Genomic DNA, 24,548 nt, shown 5'->3' on the forward strand with positions numbered 1-24,548 from the left:
CCCCCCGCTGAGCAGGGAGCCCGATGCGGGACTCGATCCCAGGACCCTGGGATCATGACCTGAGCCGAAGGCAGCCGCTTCACCGACTGAGCCACCCAGGCGCCCACCACTTCTGTGTTCTAATGTGAGAAGGTATTTACCTGTGGGAGCCTCATTTCCAGCTTCCCAAACCCACCAGATAACAGAGCCCCTAGTAACCTCTCATGGGCTGCCCTTTGTAAGATTACACTTTAGTGACCCCCAGCCCTGGCCTCCTGCCTTATCCCTCACCCAGTAACCAAAACTGGCTGATCCCCTTGCCGCCACCTGGGTTACCTGCCTGGGTAGCAAGGGGAAAAGCACCCAATCAAAGCAATCTCTCCATAAATGCTAGCTTTGAATAGTATTTTTTTTATTATTACTAATTACAATACTAACACCTAGGACTTCTTGCCAGTTACCAGTATCCTTCTTTCATGGTTAACCGCCCCCCTCCCCGCCACACACACACAACTTCTTGTGTTTATCCCTATGTCTGGTTAATTTTACTGGCTTCTTCCGCTCGGAACTGGGAAAAGCCATCTAAGACAGCCTGCTCCCTGGGTGGGCTCCAGCTTTGCATCTTCAGAGTGCATGCAAAACAGATTAACTGGCTATCATCCCAGCCTGCCACCGGCCACTTGCTAAATTGCACAATTTGATAATGGTGAGCGTCCCGCGTCCCCCTCCCAGGCCCTCCCAGGCGCCAGTCTTGCTTCTTATCTCTGTGGTGTTACGGCTGTAATTCACCTGACCGCTTGTGACTTACATCCTCTCAGCAGATTTGAGCTTTTATCTGCTGGGATTGGAGGGTAGAGGAAGACAGGAAAGGGGATGAAGGGAGGTGAGAAAGGACAACCCAGCAGAATAAGTGTGCTTTGAGTCACCTTCCCTGAAGGAAGTTCTGGAACATTCTCTCGGGCTTAGAGCTCAGCCATGGGTGTGCCTCCCTATCCGTGGGCCTGCTTGGTCTGTATCCCGGCTGCACCATGATTTCAGAAAAAGACAAAAGCAAAAACCAAAAACAAAACAAAACCCCCCCCCCAAACAAACAAACCAACCAACCCCAAACACATTTTCCTATCTTCATGATCCTGTTCTAATTTTTTTTCTACCTACTTCCAATTCCATGTCCTGGCAAAGAAGCTTATTTTGAATGTAGACCCTGGCAGCAAAAGAGGAGGTTATAGCCGCCCCCTTGACTTCTCGCACACTGCCTGGATTCAGTGAACTGGGGCCGTGGTTCCCGCATGGATGTGCAGGCTGGGGCGGGGTGTGGAGGGAGGGAGTGGAATGAGTGGAAACAGGCATAGCCTAACCCGTCTTCCTGCCTCCAAGATCCTGTACGTCCCCCGAGCTACACTATAAACCACTGCCACATGAAGCCAAAAGCACAGCCTTCGACCTGCCCATCAAAACCCTGAGCGCAGAAGGATGTGATGTTATGCAGTCCAATTGCTTCTCGTCTCAGATGCAGAAACTATAGGGCCCAAGAGGCAGGAAGCAATGATGAACACTCACATACATCTGAGGACGCGCCAGGTGTTGTTCCAAGTGCTTTACCTTTGTGCGGTTTTGTTTATGTGTCTTTCATGTCTATTTCGTGGGTGAGCCAACTGAGGCACAGATTTGCTAAGGAATTTATCCAAGATCATTCAGCCAGGGAACGGCAGCACCTCGATCGCACCCAGAACCAGCCCCCGCGTCCATGTTCTCCGCATATCCAATGATCCCGCCTCCCCAGCAGGATCATTGTTATTTACAGCTGCACCGTTAATCTAGAGTTGTCACGGGGTCTAGAAGCAATTCTTGTCTCCAAATCCAGGTTCCCTGTTGTCTGGGGAAAAAGAACAACACACCCAAGATCTTCAGCCTGGCTTTCTGCCCCTGGCCGGCTTACTCACAAAGCACCTTTTCCACTTAGCTGCCACCTTTCCCCCGATGAACTAGCTCTTGTCAACTGCTGGCCAAGGGAAGGCACAGATGTGAGAGAATAAATGAAGCACCAAACCCTCCCAGGCTGACCAGCCGGCAGGTTTCGGGAGACTGCGAATGTTTGACAATGACATCATCAGTATCTCGGTAGATCTTTCCAGTTCTTTCCGGGCCTGTGCTGATGAGGCAGCTCAGCTGGTGGGGAGCATTCCTGAGACCCACCATCCAAGTCTTGTCTTTATGCGGATGTCATGATCAGGGTGCCACACTGTCACCCCTGAAGGGTCAGGTCCTTGGGCCCTCCCAGGCGGCAGCAGTAGGAACAACAGTAACTGTAGAAGAAATGATGCTGGCGGCTAACATTTCCTGCATGCTTACCATGGGCCAGGCACTGTTCTAGGCATTCCCTGTATACCCTTTAAGCTGTCTGACCCTCACACTACCACCATGGGGGTCCTTACACTAGTATCAGACCCATTTGGTGGTGGAAGCACCGAGAAATTAAACGTCCACATATCTGGAGTCAGAGGTGGGATTTGAACCCAAGCAGTCTGTTGTCAAAGCCCCTACTTATAACCATACTCTCTAGCTGGCTCAGAAAGCTCAAAGAGAGAAATGCTTGCTTCCTCCAGAGCCTGAATCTGGAGGATGGGCTCCCTGTTAGCGGTGGGCAGCTACTGACGCAGGTTATGTAGGTGCAGAGCCTAAGATCAAGTGTCAAATGCTATTTCCTTACAGCACTCATGGAGTTCCACCAAAAGGCCTAAACAGAATGAATGACTTCACTTGACCTTTTTTTTGGGGGGGGTGTCCCTTTATATATTGGGGCTAACTTGAACTGGAAACACGTTGGGGAATTTAAGTTAAGAGAATCAACCTCAGTTACAAATCTGATACTTTATGAGTTTTAGGCTTAATAGGCAGTTCTGGAATATTTACAAAATATTCCCATTCAGAGCTGAGGGCAGGTAATAAAAAGAAAAGAAAACCAGCCTGAATGTTTGTGGCCAGGGCTTGGGTCTGCCAAGGGTAGGAATATTCAGGTCAACGTTTCTCAAAAGTGAGTAATGATACAGAGCTCTGTTAAAGAACTCGTTTTCGTGGTGCTCCAGTATTTACATTCTTTTTATTTCAATGTTATAAACATAAAACGAGGAATAAACATTTTATGCTTTTAGTTCTTACATAAGTCATACAGCCAATGAATGCACAAATAAATACAGAGATACAGAAGAGTAAGATTCAAATTCAGAAGCATTAATCCTTGTGATGGATGTTGCTTTGCTGACCCTAAATTGCCACTCTTGTGCTTCTTAGGTCAAACAATATGGACTTGCCATTTTTGTAGGTCTGGAATACCAGTGGCAAAAAGAGTAATTTACATGTTGCGCTTTTTGTTGACTTCAGTCTTTGGACGATGAACAAGGTGGATCCCCTCACTGGAGTCTCTATTATTATTCTTATTATCATTACTATTTTTAAAATAATGTACTTGCTTTTACAGAATCAATCCAAGTGTACCCTGAGACACATGACTTAAAAACTTAAAAAAAAAAAAAACCACTTTGTTTCATCAAAATAAGAGTCATTTTGTATTTTCCGCTGAGTTGCTTGTACCAAGATGGAACCCAAAGAAGAATCTGCTACCACAGTAAACTAGGTACGATGCGACAGGGCAGACCCCCTGTGATGACTTTATTCCCCCATCATTTTTTATCTTTCCCAATTACTGTGAAACTTCTGTTTGTACAGACTGCCACAACTTCATTTAGCCGAAATGTATCAATTACCTAATATGCCCTTTTCTGTCCTTTATCATTAGACTGTGGGTGACTCTGATGCACTATGCCATTTCTATGATGCCAAATCGATTTATTAACTACTCTAAGAAACTAAATTCCCGGTTTAGAAAAAGGTCATTCCACAGAGAACTCTCATGGCAAAAGAGAATTTTTGCTTTTGCACCTGGTGATAGACTTCAACACAGCACAAAATGAGTACAAGTCAGATGTTGTCAACCAAATGACAGCCAGCTAGGCCTTGCAAACATTTAAAGTTAAATGATGTTATTTTCGATGATGTCTAGGTTATAGGCACCGATATCTCATGGCAGTGCTTAGTCATAAGGTGATCGTTCACGTGATATATACGTATAACTATCATCAGCATTGAAAAGATTACCATAAACATTGAAAGCAGTGATCATTTAAAAAATCAAATGACAAAATCATAAACAGTGGCAGAATCTGCAAATCTTCAAGTCATCTGAGAACCATTAGGAGTCTACAGATGTTGGTGTAAAGTCAGTCTTGTGCTGGGACAACGAAAAGGACCCTCAACATTTCCTTTAAAGAGGAAGAGTTATCTGTGCAGAAATGAGCATGAGTCAGCTTTATTACAGCTTGACTGAAATACAACTTTTTGCGGAGCATGTTTGAGGCAGAAAGCAGGAGCCAAGCATACAAATGACTCCACTCCAGCGAGAGCAGAAAGCAAAGCAAACCCTGAGGTTTAATCTCTGGCTGTGCTGTTTTGAGGTGTAGGGCTCCTTCTCCTACTACACTGGTCACCTTCTTCATGATACGCAGATCACAGGAAATGTGATAAAAGTAGAGCACAAGGGGCGCCTGGGTGGCTCAGTCGGGTAAGCACCTGACTCTCGGTTTCGGCTCAGGTCATGATCTCAGGGTCTTGGGATTGAGCCCCCTGTCTTGCTCTGCGCTCACCGGGGAGTCTGCCTAAGATTCTCCCTCTCCTTCTGCCCCTCCCCCTCCTTGCTCGCACACTGACTCTCTAAATAAATAAATAAATGAAATCTTAAAAAAAAAAAAAAAGAACAAAGCATGAGTTAAGAAAACAAGATGGTGATGGTGGTTCTTGATCTGTTGGGAGGCCAAGGGATGGTCCCTCCATCACAGCCATGAGCCATTTCCCCAAAGCTTCAACGACAGGAGGAGGGCGGGATTTTAATGTCATTGCATCGGAAAGGTCATGGCATCTGGCTTTCACCCAAAGTCAGATTCTAGAAGGAAGAAATGTTTCCTGACCAAGGGGGCTTTAAAAGGGGGCTATTCCAGCTCATTGCCTGAACTAACACTGACCTTGCTGGGGTGAAAGTGGCAGCAAAAGAAGACAGCACGTATCTGAGGGACAGGGAACGGTAGTACCAGAGAGTCATGGAGGGAAGCAAAGCTCTCCGTAGAATTAACCAATACAGACCCATTACTGCAAGATGGTCCTCTGAAAAAGCACACAAGTGAAGACTAAGGGTTTTGGAGGAAAAAAAAAAAGTAGGCACCCTAACACAGGCATCTTGGGGTGACACTCCATGGGATATACAGGAGACAACCCAGAGCCTTCCAGAAGGATCTATGCTCTGCCACAGGGGTTATGGATGGCTACCAGTTTTATTTTTTTTTTTAAGATTTTATTTTTAAGTACTCTCTACACCCAACGTGGGGCTTGAACTCACAATTCAGAGATCGAGAGTCACATGCTCTACCAACTGAACCAGCCAGGCGCCCCATGATGGTTACCGGTTTTTAAGAGAGGAGGACCTTGGGACTTGGTATTAGAATGTACAATACGATATGACATGATACAATACAAATCAATATAATTAATTATGAACAGTATGTAACAATGTCAATGTAACTAAAGAAAATTGTACAGTTGGGCCTTGAACAACACAGGTTTGTACCACACTGGTCCACTCATATGCAGATTTTTTTCAATAAATATAATTCAGTACTGTAAGTGTATTTTCTTTTTTTTCATTATGTTATGTCAATCACCATACATTATATCATTAGTTTTTGATGTTGTGTTCCATGATTCATTGTTTGTGTATAACACCCAGTGCTCCATGCAGAACGTGCCCTCCTTAATACCCATCACCAGGCTAACCCATCTCCCCACCCCCCAGTAAGTGTATTTTCTTAACATTATCTTTTCTCTAGCATACTTTGTTGTAAGACTAGAGTATGTAATACATATAATGTCCAAAATAGGTGTTGGCTCTTTTTTAAAGATTTTATTTATTTATTTGACAGAGAGAGAGAGGGAGAGAGAGAACAAGCAGGGGGAGTGGCAGGCAGAGGGAGAAGCAGACCCTCCCCCGAGCAAAGAGCCCGATGTGGGACTCGATCCCAGGACCCTGGGATCATGACCTGAGCCGAAGGCAGATGCTTAATTGACTGAGCCACCCAGGCGCCCCAAGGTGTTGACTCTTTATGTTATCAATAAGGCTTCCAGTCAACGGAGGCTATTAGTTACATTTTGGGGGAGTCAAAGTTATACACAGATTTTCAAGTGTGCAGGGGTGGAGGGTAGGGGTTTGGTGCCCCAACCCCTGCATTATTCAAGGGTCAAGTATACGTCATTTTCATTACCAAATGTGGCGTTAGGCATTCTCATGAGTTATTTTCATAAAGTCTGAGTTAATGTCACATGCAATACCTCAACAGCGTGTACCAACTCAACCATAACATCAAGACTGGATGCCCACAGTGGGCAGCACCAAAAGCCCACAGCAGGTTGCTGCCTTCCCTTCACCCTTCTTACCAAATACAGCCTTCAGGAGGCCGGTTTCCCTGAGTCTATTACCCGTAACCAACCTCGATGGGATGGTTGCCTTGTGAGTCTGGGCTCTGAATTCCCCGGGTGGACACAGCTGTCTAGGTGCACATCAACTATGGGAAAGAACACACATCTCCAAGCACAAAGACAACACAAACCTGGAGCCTCTCACTACAGATGGGCTTCTCTCGTCTCTGGCATAAGCCTGAGAGCCAGTGGAAGAAATGAGCGCTCGCTCCCACCCCCAAGCCTAGACTCGCGTCCTACACACCTGACAGGCTCTGTGCAGCCCCCGCGGCCAGTCACCTGCACCCACACTCACAACTGCCTCTACCTTCCTTCCTCAGCATTCCACATGCAGACAGCACAAGTGCTCAGCGGATGTTTGGCTAGGTGGCATTTTCCTTTACAGTCGAGAACCGCCCACCCAGGCTCTTGGGTGACATTTAAACACCCCCTTACACTCCCTCCCATTTATTGTCTACAGTAACGCGAACATCTGGATTCAGACGTCCCCAGCAGCGCGAGGACACCTTGCAGAGGAGAGGGCCACGTTCTATGCAGAAAACAGCAACCCTGAGAAGCTGAAGCGACGTTCGGATTTTCAAAAAAGGTACAAGGCAGGGACCGCAGTGGCAAGTGAGAGCTGATTACGGCTCAGGAAGTGGAAGATGAAATCCCAGTCACCATACGAGGTCCCCGGCAGGGACTCCTTCAGCTAAGAGGGGCAAGCACGGAGGCGCAGGGTCAGGGGTGAGGTCTGTGCCTCCCCCAAACTCCGACGGCCGGGCGCCTCAGGAGCTTGTGTGTGGTGACGTGAGGCTGCGGGGCTGACGGATGGCAGCTGCACCCACACATACACACGTCTGCGTGTGTACAAGCACCGTCCACGCCATCACACAACCAGCCTGGGTGGGCAGCATAGCTTTACTGGGAATTCCCGGCCGTTGAGGCTCAGGTGACCGCCCAGGGTGACACGGCCAGTCATCAGTGGGGCCAGACTCTGAACCTGGGTCTTCTAAGAGTGAGTTCTTTACTCCTTGCTTTGTTAGAAACGTCCTTTTGAGAGTTTAAACAGCTAAACACATGGAAGGGGTTATTCCCCTTGTATTATGGTCATTTGGGGTCAGGGTAGACCAACTAGTCACTTTTTTGGGGTAAAAGGAAGGGTAAAAAATATTGTGAAAAGGTCCTCTTCCCCCTCTTTTCCACGCTGCCTTCCACCGTCTTGCGTGAGGTTCAGGCTCATGAATGAGAGATTGGGAAGGCAGGAAAGGACTTGCAGGGGTAAAGTCCGGCCTCTCTGATAGGTGTCACCCAGCCCTCTCCTCGCATTCTTGCTCCAGTGACTTCGTCTCAAAATGTGGCTGATTCTGTTTGAAACACCTCTGATTGTCAAGGAATTTCCCCCCCCTTTACACTGATTTTTAATTCAGTTTCCCTGCAACCTCATCTCACCCAGTTCTGCCTTCTTCAACTTCTTATGAATCCCTTTGAGTTTTTCTCTTCTCTGGGGTCCCCACTTGCTTGCATGGTCCTTCCTGCCGATGAATTTTCCAGCCTCCTCACCCTGCAGGTTACTCTCCTAGTGAGAAACCGAGATTTGTCATTGTTCTCTTAAAATGGGTGCCTTACCATGTAGATAGCCCTTCTGATGTGCTCTTGCTATGTCACTTCTCCTAATTTAGACACTATACTTCTACCTGTGGCAGTCACTGCAGTGGTGGTCCTTTCACTCAGCCTTCGTTTTGTCCCACTTCAGCATATGACAGACAAATGAGCTCTATAAACCATAAAATTTCATTCCATAACATTGCATTTCATGTGGTCCAGAAGTTGAGATCTTGTAAAACCCTGTCCTTTAGCCTATTTGTCATGCTTGCTCTCTGGGGCCACACAGAGCATCCTGAGGCATGTCGTGTCTCTGCATTTCTGGGGACAGCTCACACAGCATGCTGGTTGGCAGCAGAGGGGTAGGTGACAGGGGTTTCCCTGAGGGGTGAGGGAGAAGAGAAAGATAGTGGGGTCAGCTCACCCCTGCGTGATTCCTTGGGTTGGCTGGGGTCCACCACTGAAAGCCACTGCTTCTGTCTTGTGAACCTTCCCAAATAATTACTCTCCTCAGGTTCAGACTTGCTTCATCTCTTGCTACTTTCTGTACTCTTCCCATATCCTTCAAAGTCTTTTTATTAAAATATCCTCAAATATCATCAGTGAGCCATCTGTTTCCTTTGAGACCTTTACTCATCCTTCTTGTGACTCCAAATCTTTTTGTTGTTGTTGTTGACCTCTGGATGTTTCATAAGACTCCAACCTTTCTCACTGTTAGCCTATCTGAATATTATTCGTTCAGCTTTGGTTACTTTATGTTTTTCTCCTTAGCTTCCTTGCTTTGTTGCATGCATCCTTGTATAATCTAAGCCCTACAGAAAGCTTCCTATGTAGCTTTTAAAAATTTATTTAGATACTTCCTTTTTCTTTCTCATCAGAATCACTTGGAAATCCCAAACTGCCACAGAACTGCAAGGTTGGAAGGGACCTGGAAGGTCACGTCGTCTAAGCCTCCCCATTGAGCATCCCCTCATTTGAGCAACATCTCACAGATACAAAATCATTTGTGGATTCTGCTCTTTATTTCTAGTAACAAAGTAGTTGTGATACCCTCACAAGTGATGGAATGTGTTGCAACAATTAGTCTTGTGAACCCAGCCAATTATCAAAGATTCTCCCATCTGCTTTGAAGCCCTTCAGGAGAACAAGCCAGGGCTGGGAAGGCTTAAAAGAGACAGAGTAGAAATTATTCTTTAGGAATTGATCCAACATGAGGAGGCAGACAAGGAAAATCTAGTTAACATACCTCTCTACCCCTACTCCAGGAAGCTCATGATGGCTTGATTTTATATCAGGGATTCGTGTTCATAATGGTATTTTCAAGTAAAGAAGATAAGATAGCAAATTCCGATCATAACATTTTTCTAACTTAGCGATTCGTAATAAAATGAACAATGACAACATCAAAATAGTGAAAAACCAAATAAAAATGTTATCAGCAGCAACCAAAAAGGGAAAGAGACCTAATAGGCTACCACCACTCACGTGCACAACTGCAGTCAAGGAAATTCTACAGAGAAGCAGGGGAGGAAGGCTCAACCTGCAACTGCCACCCTGACCAAGGTCGTTGCTCCTCAAAAGCAAACCCAGGAGGAAGCAGAATGGGGAAACTGCCTGTGAATCTGGCAAGGAGAGAGCTTTTCCCTCTTTTAAAGAGGCAGAATGCGAGGGATGTGGGGACAAATGAAGGTAAGAAGGTAAGTCAATGATGGGCTGACTTTCAATGATGGAGGGGCATTTCAAGCATCCTCCCATTTTCATAAGGTGTGTCTGTCTCTCTCTCTAGTCTGCCAGACCTCTACTTCGATATATGCACAGAACGAATTCAATTACAGAAACAACCCTGAGCAGTTGTGAGGCTTAGTGAACAGAATCAGCACAATGGCAAAATTGTCATTTATTTTTCCTCTCGGTTAAAATGCAAGAATCATGACAGGTGAGAATTCTGTATGCTCTGCCTACAGCCTGTAAGCTGTGGGCACAGCGTCTTGAAAGTGCCTTGCACAAAGCTGACCTTCAGTTAACATCTGTTGAGTGAAAGAATCAGAATGAACTGCTAAAATGGGGAGGTGGAGGAAAGAGAAATGGGAAGAAGTTTTAATACATATTTTTCGTAGCAGGGAGTGGATTGATATGCTATAAAAGTGAACCATGTGGTCAATACAAATATTATGACTCCAATCACTTTTATAGTCTCTTTTGTTTAGGCATCTTCAAGGAAACAACGTAGTTGCATAGTCAACATTTACATGAGGTTCAGAATTCTTTCAGTGTTACTTCAGTCTCTTCAGTTCTTCTATATATAAGTAAAATTGACCTAACTGTATGTTTTTTAATCAAAGAAAGGCGTTAGAGTATGATCCCCATTTTACAGTTTGTCTGTCTAGCCACCCAGCTTCTCTCTCAGACACATATTCTTTGAAAGAATCTGAACTCATGTCTACCTGATACTCAACATTGTTATTTTGGGATGGTGCAATCTGGAAGATTATTTTACTTTTTTCTCTTTGTACTTGTTGGCAACTCTTGAATTCTTTGAAATGAGAATGTATGATTTTAATAGAAACAATACTGCAATTTTTTCTTTAAAATTTTATAAGAATAGTCACCATCTGTCACCATACAACATATCGTGGTGAGCACTGAAAAATGTATAGACTTGTCAAATCACTATGTTGTACACCTGAAACTGATATAACAATGGCGTGTCAATTATACTTGAATTTAAAAAAAACCTGCAGATATTTACATCATAAATGTGAACACCATAAATATTCCCTACCACTAGATATTTTGCTATAACATTAAAATATAATAGATAAAGTAAGAAGATAGTAAAAGTAGATATTGGTATATTATGTGATCACCACAGATTGAAAATGTCTGATCATTTGATTTTGTTTCTATTAAAAATAATTAATGATAATTAGGAAGACCCAGACTGTAAGTTGAATGTTGCTTTGCTTATTTACAAAAGTTTTCTTAATCTAATTCACCATTTCCCTCTTTCTATTGTTTTCCTTTTTAAAACAGACTGTCACAGAGGCTTCTGGCTCTATTCTAGACTGAGCATGTGACCATATGCTAGCTGAGGTGGTTCCATTTTTAGGAGACCTAATTATTGGCTATTAAGCTGTCCTGTCATTTCTAGAATCATTCTAAAATGCATTCCATGGAACAATACATTCCTAGACTCACCTACTTTCCTTTCTCTTTCTCATGCTATGGACAAGGTAACCTAAGGCAGACTGCTGGGAAGCATGAAAACTGTAGGGTCACATGTGTTTGTCTACATGCTTCAGGAGTTTGAGTGAATGACCGAATTGTCAGCCTCATCGTCTTCTATAAATAATAATATTTTCTACTCAGGACACAGTTGACATTGCTGCTATGAACATTGGGGTGCAGGTGCCCCTTCTTTTCACTACGTCTATATTTTTGGGGTAAATACCTAGTAGTGCAATTGCTGGGTCATAAGGTAGCTCTATTTTTAACGTCTTGAGAAACCTCCATACTGTTTCCCAGAGTAGCTGTACCAGTTTGCATTCCCACCAGCAGTGTAAGAGGGTTCCCCTTTCTCTACATCCTCGCCAACATTTGTTGTTTCCTGTTTTGTTAATTTTTGCCATTTTAACTGGTGTAAGGTGGTATCTCATTGTGGTTTTGATTTGTATTTCCCTGATGGCTAGTGATGTTGAGCATTTTTTCATGTTTGTCTGTCTGTTAGCCATTTGTATGTCTTTGGAAAAGTATCTGTTCATGTCTTCTGCCCATTTTTTGACTGGGTTATTAGTTTTTTGAGTGTTGAGTTTGAGAAGTTCTTTATAGATCTTGGATATCAGCTGAGATGCCCTTCAACAGATGAATGGATAAAGAAGATGTAGTACATATACACAATGGAATATTATTCAGCCATCAGAAACGATGAATACCCACCATTTGCATCGACATGGATGGAACTAGAGGGGATTATGTTAGGTGAAGTAAGTCAAGCAGAGGAAGACAATTATCATATGGCTTCACTCATATGTGGAAAATAAGCAATAGCACGGAGGACCATAGGGGAAGGGAGGGAAATCCAAAGGGGGAGAAATCAGAGAGGGAGATGAACCATGAAAGACTATGGACCCCGAGAAACAATCTGGGGGTTTCAGAGGGGGGGATTAGGGAGGGGATAACAGGGTGATGGGTATTGAGGAGGGCATGTGCTGTGATGAACACTGGGTGTTATACTTAACTAATGAATCACTGAACACTACATCAAAAACTAATTATGTACTATATAGTGGCTAGTTGAACATAAAAAAAAAGAAGATATATATCTCAGGGTGCCTGGATGGCATAGTTGGTTGAGCGCCCAACTCTTGGTTTCTGCTCAGGTCATGATATCAGTGTCATAAGATTGAGCCCTGAGTTAGGCTCTGCATTCAGTGGGGAGTCTGCTTGAGATTCTCTTACTCTGCCTCTGCCTCTTCTTCCTGCTCTCTCTCAAATAAATAAATCTTTTTTTTTTTAAGATTTTATTTATTTATTTGACAGAGAGAGACACAGTGAGAGAGGGAACACAAGCAGGGAGAGTGGGAGACGGAGAAGCAGGCTTCCCACTGAGCAGAGAGCCCACTGCAGGGCTTGATCCCAGGACCCTGGGATCATGACCTGAGCCGAAGGCAGACACTTAACGACTGAGCCACCCAGGCACCCCTCAAATAAATAAATCTTAAGAAAAAGAGAAATGTATATGACACAAATACATTTTACAAAAATGGTATTTCAAAAATAACAGGAAAGATGAAAAAAAAAAACCCCACAGTAGAGAATGCAGTTTTAATTTATGTTTCTTTGTTTCAGCAGGGGATATTGTAGGATACACAGTGGAAAGTGCCCCAGTTTAAGAGTGAGGACACTGGGATCCCATTCCTTGTAGGCACTGCTGGGCAACACACCTAACTTCTCTATGGCTTAGCTTCATTACCTAGAAACAAGAGGGTTAGACTGGATCCCTGGTTCTCAACCCTGGCTCCACATCAGAGTCACCTCAGGACCTTTATGAACTAGTGATGCCTCATCCTTACCCCAAGCTGTGGGGGACTTGGATTTGGACAGACTATAAAGCTCTGCAGGTGATTCTAAGGTACAGCCAATCTGAAGGACCACTGAGCTACTTGATTACCCAGCTACCCTTTTTCTCAAATCCTATCTTACATCACAGAATGTCTTATTACAGGCATGGTTCTGGTTCCCCAACACTGAGAAAAGTGGTGGCCAAACTGTATCAGACTCTCTTGTGTATGGCTTAGAGATCCTCAGGTAGGAGGAGACAGAAAACACCCTATCTATCTAAGCAGATATACCAAAGATGTAATGACATCAGACTCTTTGTTCCACTGACATGTCATGCAGGGTTCAGCATTATCTTCAGAAGCTTGCCACTCTTTATTTGATTTGGCCATTAAGAGAGCCTCTTTTCCCTCCATTCGTCATACTTGTGATGGTGGAGGTTTGCATCACTGCCATATGGACTTATAATGTTATTAGCTGCTGCTTCCCTACTTTCGTCTGTTGGTAGCTCATCTGGGAATTCCAAATCTTTCCCCAGTAAACTTCTTGCAGAGTGGAGTGGCTAGGTTCCTGAAAGTGCACATTGACCCAGGAGACTAGTGTGGAAATGGCCACAGAGGAATGTGGAAGGCTTTGCACACCCATTGCATCCAGGCTGCCTGGTAGCTTTGTAAAGCATCAACTTGGCTAGGCTGAATCACCTTCCCAGGGTTCCCTTTCCCCAGTGTTTCAGGGACATTCCTTGTGGGAATGGAGAGTGGAAGTGAACACAACTCACACCTTGTCCCTTATCAGTGGGCTCACCTCCTTGGGGCGGGGCAGCAGCCAGCCCTACCACTGCCCCACCTTCCCCTTGATTTTTCTTTAGCTTCTCTGACTCCTGGGCCAGGTGCCTGTTTACCTCTGTAACGCTGGGAGCCAGCATGGGCTGCAGGACAACGACATCATCAAGGGAGGCAGTGAGAACCGACATGGGTCTCAGTCAGTCTTTGTGGGTTCCAGTGTGGGTCCCAGCTTGTCCTTGTGCTCCCTGCTTTACATCCATATTCCCTTGCTGACTGCCTGTCCTCTGGATTCTGAGCTCCAACATCAGAGGACCCGAGGTGAACACTGTATTGTGATTGCTTCAATAGTTAAGAATATCAGCTGTCATGACTTTGAAAAATCAAATCAAATCAAATCTTCACCTGAGGTGAAGACAGCAGCCTTACAGAGACTGCACAACAACCACAATTGCCTAACGTCCAATCCCTGTAACAAATATTCATATCTCTACTTGTAATGACATTCAATGCTACCTCTTAGTGGTTCTGCTACTCTGATTGAACTGAGTGAACTTTTCAATCTTCATATCCAATGCTACCTCTATTTGAAATCTTTAGTGCCTCCCACTGCTCTGGAGACCAGAGTCCCCATCTGCCCTTCCAGCCTCACACCACGCCATGCTCCTCTGCCTTCTCTCTGCTCCTGCCACCATGATCATCTTTTTCTGTACTTGATGTGCTCTCACCCATGATAGAGATTTTGCACATGCTGTTCCCTCTGCCCACTTCTCTCTTTTTAGCCATCTCTACCTGGCTCACACCAACCTGTCTGTCATACTTCAGCTTGATGTCAACCTACTCAAATTGTGTGCTCATCTCTTACATCATTGTGTACCTCACCTTTGAGTGTCCTCACTCATGCTTGTCCATTTATTTGTGGGATGTCTTGCCTAACGTTTCTGTCCTCCCTTGGATTCTAAGCTCTGGGAGGGCAGAGAGGGCTGTCTATTTTTGCTTTCCATTGTATTTTCCCTGCATACCCAGTACGTTGCATACCCAGTACCAATTAACTTTTCTTCTTGGCACAAGAAATATCAATGGAATAAATGAATAAATAAAAGATGCTAGACAGATGAAGGAGATGGAGGGGGAGCAGCAGGAAAGCATCAAGGGGATGAGGTATGAAGGCAGCCAAGGCTTGGAGCCCAGCCAGGCTTGGGGGTCCGTCGGGGCCAGCCACTGGGGGGTGAGGGGAGCTGATCCTGACAGCACACAGGTGCTGCATTTCTCTCCAACAAGAGATTAGGAATTACTTGCTCCTATAAGATGAATGCTTGTTGTGAACTAGACAGATTTCCCTTTTCCACAGCCAATTTTTGCTAATGATTTTTCAAAGTCATGACAGCTGATATTCTTAACTATTGAAGCAATCACAATACAGTGTTCAACTTTTTTTTTCTTGAAGTTTGAATTTCTTTAAAGTAAAAGTAGAATTTGGAAATGTATCATTCCCTTCAGAATAAATTAGTGAGTGTCTGCAGAAGAAAGAAAACAATTAACACATTCATGGATTATGGGTAAGTTTTTACCATTTTTTCTAACAGTACTTTATATAAGAAAAGCTTTCTGCCCCGATTTTAGTTGATTTATCCATGTGCTTGCATTTGCCACATGTTTGAATTTCACAATTTCTGCTTCCAGCCTAGCACAACTGTGGACACAACGCTGGAGCATGAAGTCTGAATGGAAGGTTCTAGAAGACTGGTGCTTATCTGTGGCCCCAAAAGGAAGGAGCCAGCAACCTGGGAGGGTCATGTCTCTAGATCTCAGACCTGGAATAAGAGCCAGGAAACCTGGTTTTTGTTTTTGATTCCACCACTAACTAGCCATGAAAGATCTCACTTAATTGGCATCTCTGACTCTCTACTTCCTGGCCTGTAAAATGAGTCAGTTGGACCAGAGGATCACAAAGGACCTTTAAACTCTGGCATATTATGATTCTAAGGTTTACCCTTTCTGGCAGCAATTATGGTAAATGGCTCTTATTAGACAGATACAATGACTTTTGGGGAGATTGTGTAATAGCTAAATTTATGAATTACTTAATCATGAGCTTTGCCCTGTTTTTCCCTTAAAACATTTTACCTCTGAACGTTTCTCATATAAATATTTTAAATCTAAGTATAACATTTTTTGCATGAAAAATATCCCATAATTTTATTTCATGTGAAAATTATGGTTTATAATGAAAATTTTTCATAAGTGTCCCAATGTTTTCCTCCCCCCCCCATTAGACCTTCTCTAGCACCCATATTAGGAATTTTCCAGGCCACCACAATAGCTGATGTGAAAGGCTTCACTTTCAACTAAAACTATGGCTCTTTACACTCTTATGTTTTATTTGGCGTTCATCTATTTTAAGGACCCATTTATTTTTTTGAAGTTTTTTTTTTTTTTTGCGGTTTTCCTACACTTTGCTGTTCCTACCATCTGTTGTTGAGTCTTTACACAAGTCTGTTTATTTAGCATGTGCTCTCCCTGGACTTTAACTTTAAATTCTAGTTTAACTTTTATTGTTAATTTGAGGATGTGCAATGGAATCAGAAAAATCTATGAAAATTAATTTGATAGCCTCATGTAATTAATGTGATTCCAAGAATTCATTCACATGTGATAGACTTCAACTTTATGAATTTACATAAAGTATTCAAACTTGAATATAAACTATCTGAACAGTTTTATTGTGGGATTTTTTTCTTCCTCTGAGTCTTCAAAAATAGCTTGTGTCTAAATGATGAAAAAACAAACTAACCAGCCATAATTATTGGTGGATCGTGGGAAGTAAATAATTATACCACTGAAGATGTTCCTGCTCATGACAATTAGTTTCCAAATATTTCCTAGACCATGCATCAGGCCCTGGGGACCAGTGATGAGACGGGTGACACAGTCTGACTCTCGGATGTTGGAGGGGCCTTTCTAAAGTTTCTCTGGCATTGTTGGGGAATAAGTTAATTCTAGTGATTTTCCTCCACCACACTTCCATCACCCACTTGTGTCCTGCCTTTTGCCACAGGCAGTATCCAGGGAGATCTCCCTGCCTTGGGAGGGAGTGACCAGGCAGACCAGGAGTCAGTCCTCTGCATGTGAGTCCAGAAAGCTCATTTAAGCTTTTAGAGCATTCCAGGAAAAGCAGTCTATGGGATGAATGGTGGTAAAGGAGAGAAGGAAAGGAAGCTGAGGAGTCAGGCACCCCTGAGGGGCCTGGGTACTCAGTTGCACAGTTAATAGAACAAAGATTTGGGCATCTGGGATAGCGATGATCTGCACCCCTCCATGTCCCAAGGGAAACAGAGGGAGTCTGCAAGGTCCTACATTTCTGCACCTCAGCCCCACAATTGGTATCTGATATTCCCGGAATGATGTAGGAGCAGAAATAATGTGTATAGCAGATGGGTCTGAGATGCCCAGCAGAATTTCCCACCCCTACGAGGGGTAAATTGAGTATTTTATGTGCTTCCGAAAAAAGCACTGATGAAGCACATGAAAGAGAAGAACACTACAACGAATACTAATAATAAGAAATATACCAGCCCTTTACTTGCAATGTCATTTGCAAATATCTCCTCCCATTCCGTGGGTTGCCTCTTAGTTTTGTGGACTGTTTTTTTTTGCTGTGCAGAAGCTTTTTATCTTGATGAAGTCCCAAAAGTTCAATTTTGCTTTTGTTTCCCTTGCCTTTGGAGATGTATCTGGAAAGAAGTTGCTGTGGCCGATGTCAAAGAGGTTACTGCCTATGGTCTCCTCTAGGATTTTGATGGGTTTCTGTCTCACATTTAGGACTTTCATCTATTTTGAGTTTATCTTTGTGTATGGTGTAAGAGAGTGGTCCAGTTTCATTCTTCTGCATGTAGCTGTCCAATTTTCCCAGCACCATTTATTGGAGAGACTGTCTTTTTTCCACTGGACATTCTTTCCTGCTTTGTCAAAGATTAGTTGACCATAGAGTTGAGGGTCCATTTCTGGGCTCTCTATTCTGTCCCATTGATCTGTGTGCCTGTTTTTGTGCCAATACCATGCTGTCTTGATGATCACAGCCGTGTAACATAGCTTGAAGTCAGGCATCGTGATGCCCCCAGTTTTGGTTTTCTTTTTCAACATTCCCCTGGTGAGTCGGGGTCTTTTCTGGTTCCATACAAATTTTAGGATTGTTTGTTATAGCTCTGTGAAAAATGCCAATGGTATTTTGATAGGGATGGCATTCAAAGTGTAGATTGCTCTGGGCAGCATAGGCATTTTAACAATGTTTATTCTTCCAATCCATGAGCATGGAATGTTTTTCCATTTCTTTGTGTCTTCCTAAATTTCTTTCATAAGTGTTCCGTAGTTTTTAGAGTATAGATCCTTTACCTATTTGGTTAGGTTTATCCCTAAGTATCTTATGATTTTTGGTGCTATTGTAAATGGAATCTATTCCTTAATTTCTCTTTCTTCAGTTACATTGTTAGTGTATAGAAATGCAACTGATTTCTGTGCATTGATTTTTGTATCCTGCCATGTTGGTGAATTGCTGTATGAGTAGTAATTTGGAGGTGGAGTCTTTTGGGTTTTCCACATAAAGTATCATGTCATCTGCGAAGAGAGAGAGTTTTACTTCTCCTTTGCCAATTTGAATGCCTATTATTTCTTTCTGTTGTCTGATTGCTGAGGCTAGAACTTCTAGTACTATGTTGAACAATAATGGTGAGAGTGGGCATCCTTGTCATGTTCCTGACCTTAAGGGAAAAGCTGTCAGTTTTTCCCCATCGAGAATGATATTTGCTGTGGGCTTTTCATAGATGGCTTTTATGATATTGAGAAACAGATATGGAATATAGATAGCTCTTGCTATAGGGCAGACACTATTTTAAATATTTTTATATATTAACTCATTTAATCCTTCCAACACTCCTGTGAAGTAGGTACTACTTGATGCACATCCACAGTTGGCTCAGTAAATGGTAGGTCTATTCTCTTTACATTCATGATGTCCCAAGGACTTAAACCAGTCCTCATCCTCTGAGTTTGTTGGATGTCACAAATGGCACCTGGTATTTACTGTTCACAAAGACATAGCCTCTCCAGAGGCCAGGACATATTGGGATTCAAAAATGATCTCACAAATAAAGAGTCACTCTACAGTTTAGGATTTTAAAGTAGGCCAATTATGAGACAAAAATGAAGGTTTTTTTTTTTTTTAAATAATTATACATGTTACGGGGAGAGGGGGGCAGAAGGGGAAGAGCTCAGGGTTGGAAAAATGTCTTAGTTTGGGTCAGGAGTGACCCAGATGTTGGGTCTCTGGGCTGTGAGGTGGCTTCTCATGACTCTGTCCTAGAGGTAGACCCTGGTGGGGGTCATTCCACTTCCTGTAAAGAGAAATAGGTGGCTCCAGCTCCTTTCTTAATGATGGTGATCTTGATGTCAATGACCGAGGAAGCAGCCCTCAGTGAACACCTGTGGACATTTTCTCATTCACTCTTCATAACAACACTATGCAGTAGGTTCCCCTGTCCCCCTTTTGCAGGAGAGGAAACAGGGCCACACAGTCAGATATTCAATGAGAGGCAGAGCCACATCAGTGCAGCTGGGATCTGAGCTCCTGCTCTGATTTATATGGCGTTGGCTCTTTGCTCACTGATTTCACTCATGTACAAATGCTTCCCAACACTCTGAGAAATTCCCCCAAATATTACTTACTATAAAGGTAGGCTACCATCAGATATGATTCTGCAAGCATTTTCAGATGGGAGGAAGCGGGACAAAAAGATGAGGGATGCCATAAGTGCCAGGACTAGGAAGAGAAGGCAGGAAGCCTGCTGCCCAAGATGCCAGTCTTCTCCCTTTGGTCCACTTCCTGCACTTGCCAGTGACCCTGAGTAAGAAAGCCCCAGGGACCACTCTCTGAGGAGGAGAAACACTTACCCAACAGCATGAAGTTCCTCAGCTTTGCCAAGCCCTCCAGCAAGAGTGAATTCTCTCTCACAACATTCAAGGGAGCTCCTCAGAGGCAAAACGAAAGGTCACCTTGGGAGAGTTTTCTCTACCCTCATTTATGATTACAAGTATTCCAGGCTGAAAATAGATTTTGGCCATGTTTACAAATTAAAGCACAGTTCAGGGAATATGCCACCTTCCTCACTTGTCCCTTTGGAATTCTTAGTTCAGCATTACATTGAAGATCAAAGCCAGCCCTAAACACAGGACAGGGGAGGTGGGGGGATGCCCATAGTGGGCTGGGTGAAAATCCCAGCCCCATTACTAACCAATCCCGGAGTCCCCCAGCAGGGCAAGTTAGGTTCATCTTTACCAAAAGAGCCCTATGCAGCGGTGTTTCACTTCATTGTTTGGAATATTAAATAAGAAAACACATATTAAGTACTGCTTAACCAGTAGCAAACAAACTTCCAATAGCATAGCTCCTTACTATGTGACTTAAGGAATACATCCCATTTGCCTGAACCTTCTGTCTTAAGAATTCTCTGGAAGCAATACTGAGGACCCTTGGCTGCTGACTGTTGAAATCCCCCCACAGGTGCACCCTGCCTAACACTATTGCACAATAGCAGTCCTCAGACTCTTTTCTTCCTCATGTTATCTCCAAAAGAATACTGAAAAACTAGGAACCCTCTTACATATTTCAACATAACATCTAAACATTTAAAAGGATGTTAAAATGGCTGCAAGGATGTAATTTCAGGTGCAATGTCCATGACAACCAAGCTTTAAATATATTTTTGATAAAACCTCAGAGAATTGAATCATTCAGCTTATGAAAAAGGACTGCCATATAACCCAAATGGCAAGCAAGGCTCGTTCTCGGGCAGACCAAGTTTAGGGAAATATTTGGAAGTTGAAGATTCCCTTAAAATATCTAGTTAAAGGAGTCGTTTTCCACTTGCCCTTAGCTCTAGATTTCCCACTGACACCCTGGGGAACTAAAAGGAAAAGAGGATTCCAGGGTGCACCTATGTATCTGACACCTGGAACACCCTCTCTTACTGACAACAACCAAGAAGTGAACTTTAATAAAAGAGAAATATCTGCAAAAAGCACAATTTAGGTAGCTACTAAATCATACCACTCAGAATATATCACTTCCTTGATTTTTTTCTTACTTTTAATTCCCCAAAATGACCAAAAAGAATAAATTTCACTTTTAAAGCTATTTCTAAAATTCAGTAAATATTTCGTGCACAGACTGAAACTTATGCTTACCAAACAAAAATATTACCCTTTGCGTTTTTCACTGTTTTCACTTTCAAATACAAAATTTAGATTCAGGTATAAACTCGAAGTGGTCACACAGAATGACAGAATTGAAATAGCTTATGTCTGTTTCATTGTGCTATCAGTGTTTATTTTAATCTATTAAGACTATTTAAATAGTGCCATAGAGGTTTGAGACATGAACTGTGCCTAATTCCAAACTGTTATGCACTTGGTCTCAAAATGAGTGCATGCCCTGCTAATTGTGTTGGGAGTCCCCTATAACTATTGGTTCTCTGAGTTAGCTTCCATGTAGAACAGGAGGTTATTAAGGATAGGTAATTACAATGTGCTAATTTGAAGCATACATATATAACATTATATCTCAATAGGAACTGTAGCAGTTAAGAACTCTTAGACCAACAAAATAATCTTAGGAGGAGGAGTATTTTTTTAAAAGATTTCATTCATTCATTCATTCATTCATTCATTTTAGAGAGAGAATGCAAGTCGGGGGAGAAGCAGAGGGAGAGGGAAAGAGAATCTGAAGCAGACTCTACACTCAGTGGGGAGCCCAACATGAGGCTCGATCTCACGACCCTGAGATCACCACCCGAGCCGAAACCAAGAGTTAGATGCTCAACCAACTGAGCCACCCAGGTGCTCCAGGGAGAGGAATAATTTAATACCAACATTATTTAGACTTGTATGGTGATAACATAAAGAATGATTTTCATTCCCTTTTATTATTATTTTAAAATTCTCTACAGATAATGTCTCCCCTACTCCTAGTCCTTAATGTTTGCATTTGGAGTGGAGGCTCCCACAGTCCTGCTCTGGGTTCTCCCCTGGAGGACAGGTGACCATCCTCAGGAAAGAGTAAACCAGAAGGAATTAGGAGCGAGAACTCTGTATGGAAGATGAAATTCTCTGCTTTTTCCCTTCACAATTGTGAATAGAGCTGAGCATATGACCCATCAAGGGAGGGTGTCAGCTCCATGTAGGAATATCGCCCGCTTAGGGCTCTTAATAAGCAGAATAGATGATAACTGGATAATAACCAGGGAGCAGTCAGATGGATCATGTTGCAGATCTGTTTACAGAAACTTGACAGTGTGGGTTAAACACACAACACCCAAAGTAAAACAGCCTGTTTGAAAATACGCAAGCTTGAATGGTTTTCAATGGTCTCCTGTCTGCTAAAAGCCTGAAGTTAGATTTTGAGGCTGGGTATAATCCAAAAGCACAGCAGGGTCAAGTTCATCTTCTAAAAGTAAACGTGTTTGTTTATTTCCATCTTATGATATGCTTTTATTTTATGTTTCTTTAAAATCTCAATCTCAATCTCTCCTTCTCACCCATCCACACACACCGGTGCATATGTCTACATGATTTTTGCATGGTTGTAATTGTAGTGTATACATATACACAGTTGTAAACTCCTGAAAAATACATCACCAATATATATATATAAGGGATATCAATTGATGGATAAATGGATAAAGATATGGTAGATATACACAACGGAATATTATTTGGCCATAAAAAAGAAGGAAATCTTGTCATTTGCAACTACATGGGTGGACCTAGAGGGCATTATATTAAGTCAAATAAGTAAAACAGAGGATGACAAATACCATATGATCTCTCTTACAGGTGGATTCTGAAAAGCAAGAAAGCAAACAAACAAAACTGAACTCATAGATACAGACAACAGATTGGTAGTTGCCAGAGGTGGTGGGTAGGGGCTTGGCAAAATGGATGAAGGGGGTCAAAAGGTACAAACTTCCAGTTATAAATAAATAAGTCATGGGATGTCATGTACAGCATGGTGACTATAGTTAATAATACTGTATTATATATTTGAAAAGTTGTTCAGAAAGTAGATCTTAAAATCTCTCATCACAAGAAAAAAAGTGTTTGCAATTATGCAATTATATAGACATTAACTAGACTTATTGTGGTGATCATGATTTCACAATATGTGCAAAAATCGAATCATTATGTTGTCCACCTGAAACTAATCTAATGTTATGTGTCAATTACATCTCAAAAAATATATATATACACACACACACATAAAAGGTATAAAGCATAGATATAATAGACTTGTAGATTTTACCATTCTATTCTGAACAATGCTGGTGTTAAATACATAATGATAATCAAACAACCACTTAGGTACCCATAACCCAGTAAAAGCAAGCAAGTAATACTAGTCCCTTTGTTATCCCATGTGCCTCCATCTCCAGTATTTCATGCTTTCTATAAGAGTTACTCCCTTTCTTCGAGTTCTATTTTCTTTATCCCACGAAAGCTAAGATCACTTTTTCCTTTTTCAGTTTTCTAGATTTAGTTTCTATTATTTTATTTATGATTTTTCCCCCTCTATGTTCACAAAAGAAATTGGACTGTAATTTACCTTTGCCATACTGGCCCTGTCTAGTTTGGATATCAAGGTTGAATAATGTTATATAATGAGGTGAGGAATGATCTTTTTTCTATTGTTTCTATGAGTTGTGTAAGATTAAACTTATTTGATTCTTGAATGTCTGCAGAACCTATATGTAAGAACCTGGAACTAGTATTATATCTGTAGGGATATTTTAAAACATTCATTAAAAATTATAGGAATAATCATAAAAAATTTTGAGTCATTTTTGGTAATTTATATTTTTCTAAAAATTTGCCTATTTCACATAAATTCTCAGGTGGGGGCATAAAGTTGTTTAATATATACTCTGAACATCTTTTGATCTCTCCTACATCTGTGGTTATATGTTCTTTTCATTTGATATTTATTTGTTCTGATATTCATCTTTCTGTCTTTTTCAATTTGATCTTGCCTAAGGTTTGTCAACTTGGTCAATCTTTTCAAAGATGATTTGGGCCTTTTAGATAGATTTTTCTGTTCTACCAATTTATCGTCTTTAATTTCTGTGTCTATTTTCTATGGTTTATTCTCTTGTTCTTATACTTTTCAAATTAGAATCATAGTTCCTTTGTTTTCAGCTATTAATTTCCCTCTAAGTACCACTTTATCCAGATTCTACAAGTTTTCAAATGAAGTGTTTTCATTTTTGTTTAAAATCTTTAATAATTTCTATCATAATTTTTCTTTGATCTGAGGCATTGAGAAGTATGCTCTAAATTTCTAATCTTAGTTGTTACCTATATTATTACTACTACTACTACTACTATTTTTTTTTATTCTTATGTTAATCCCCATACATTACATCATTAGTTTTAGATGAAGTGTTCCATGATTCATTGTTTGTGCATAACACCCAGTGCTCCATGCAGAATGTGCCCTCCTCAATACCCACCACCAGGCTA

General features: G+C 42.2%; 1 protein-coding gene across 1 annotated transcript in view; it reads right to left on the reverse strand.

Annotated features, from left to right (window-relative positions):
• RGS6 (regulator of G protein signaling 6) overlaps positions 1-24,548 on the reverse strand; it is a 491,338-nt gene that overhangs the window by 121,793 nt on the left and 344,997 nt on the right. The gene's annotated exons all lie outside the window — the stretch shown is intronic.

The sequence above is a fragment of the Leptonychotes weddellii genome, chromosome 9, assembly GCF_054177405.1.
Source record: "Leptonychotes weddellii isolate Sample4059 chromosome 9, ASM5417740v2, whole genome shotgun sequence".
NCBI lineage: Eukaryota > Metazoa > Chordata > Mammalia > Carnivora > Phocidae > Leptonychotes > Leptonychotes weddellii.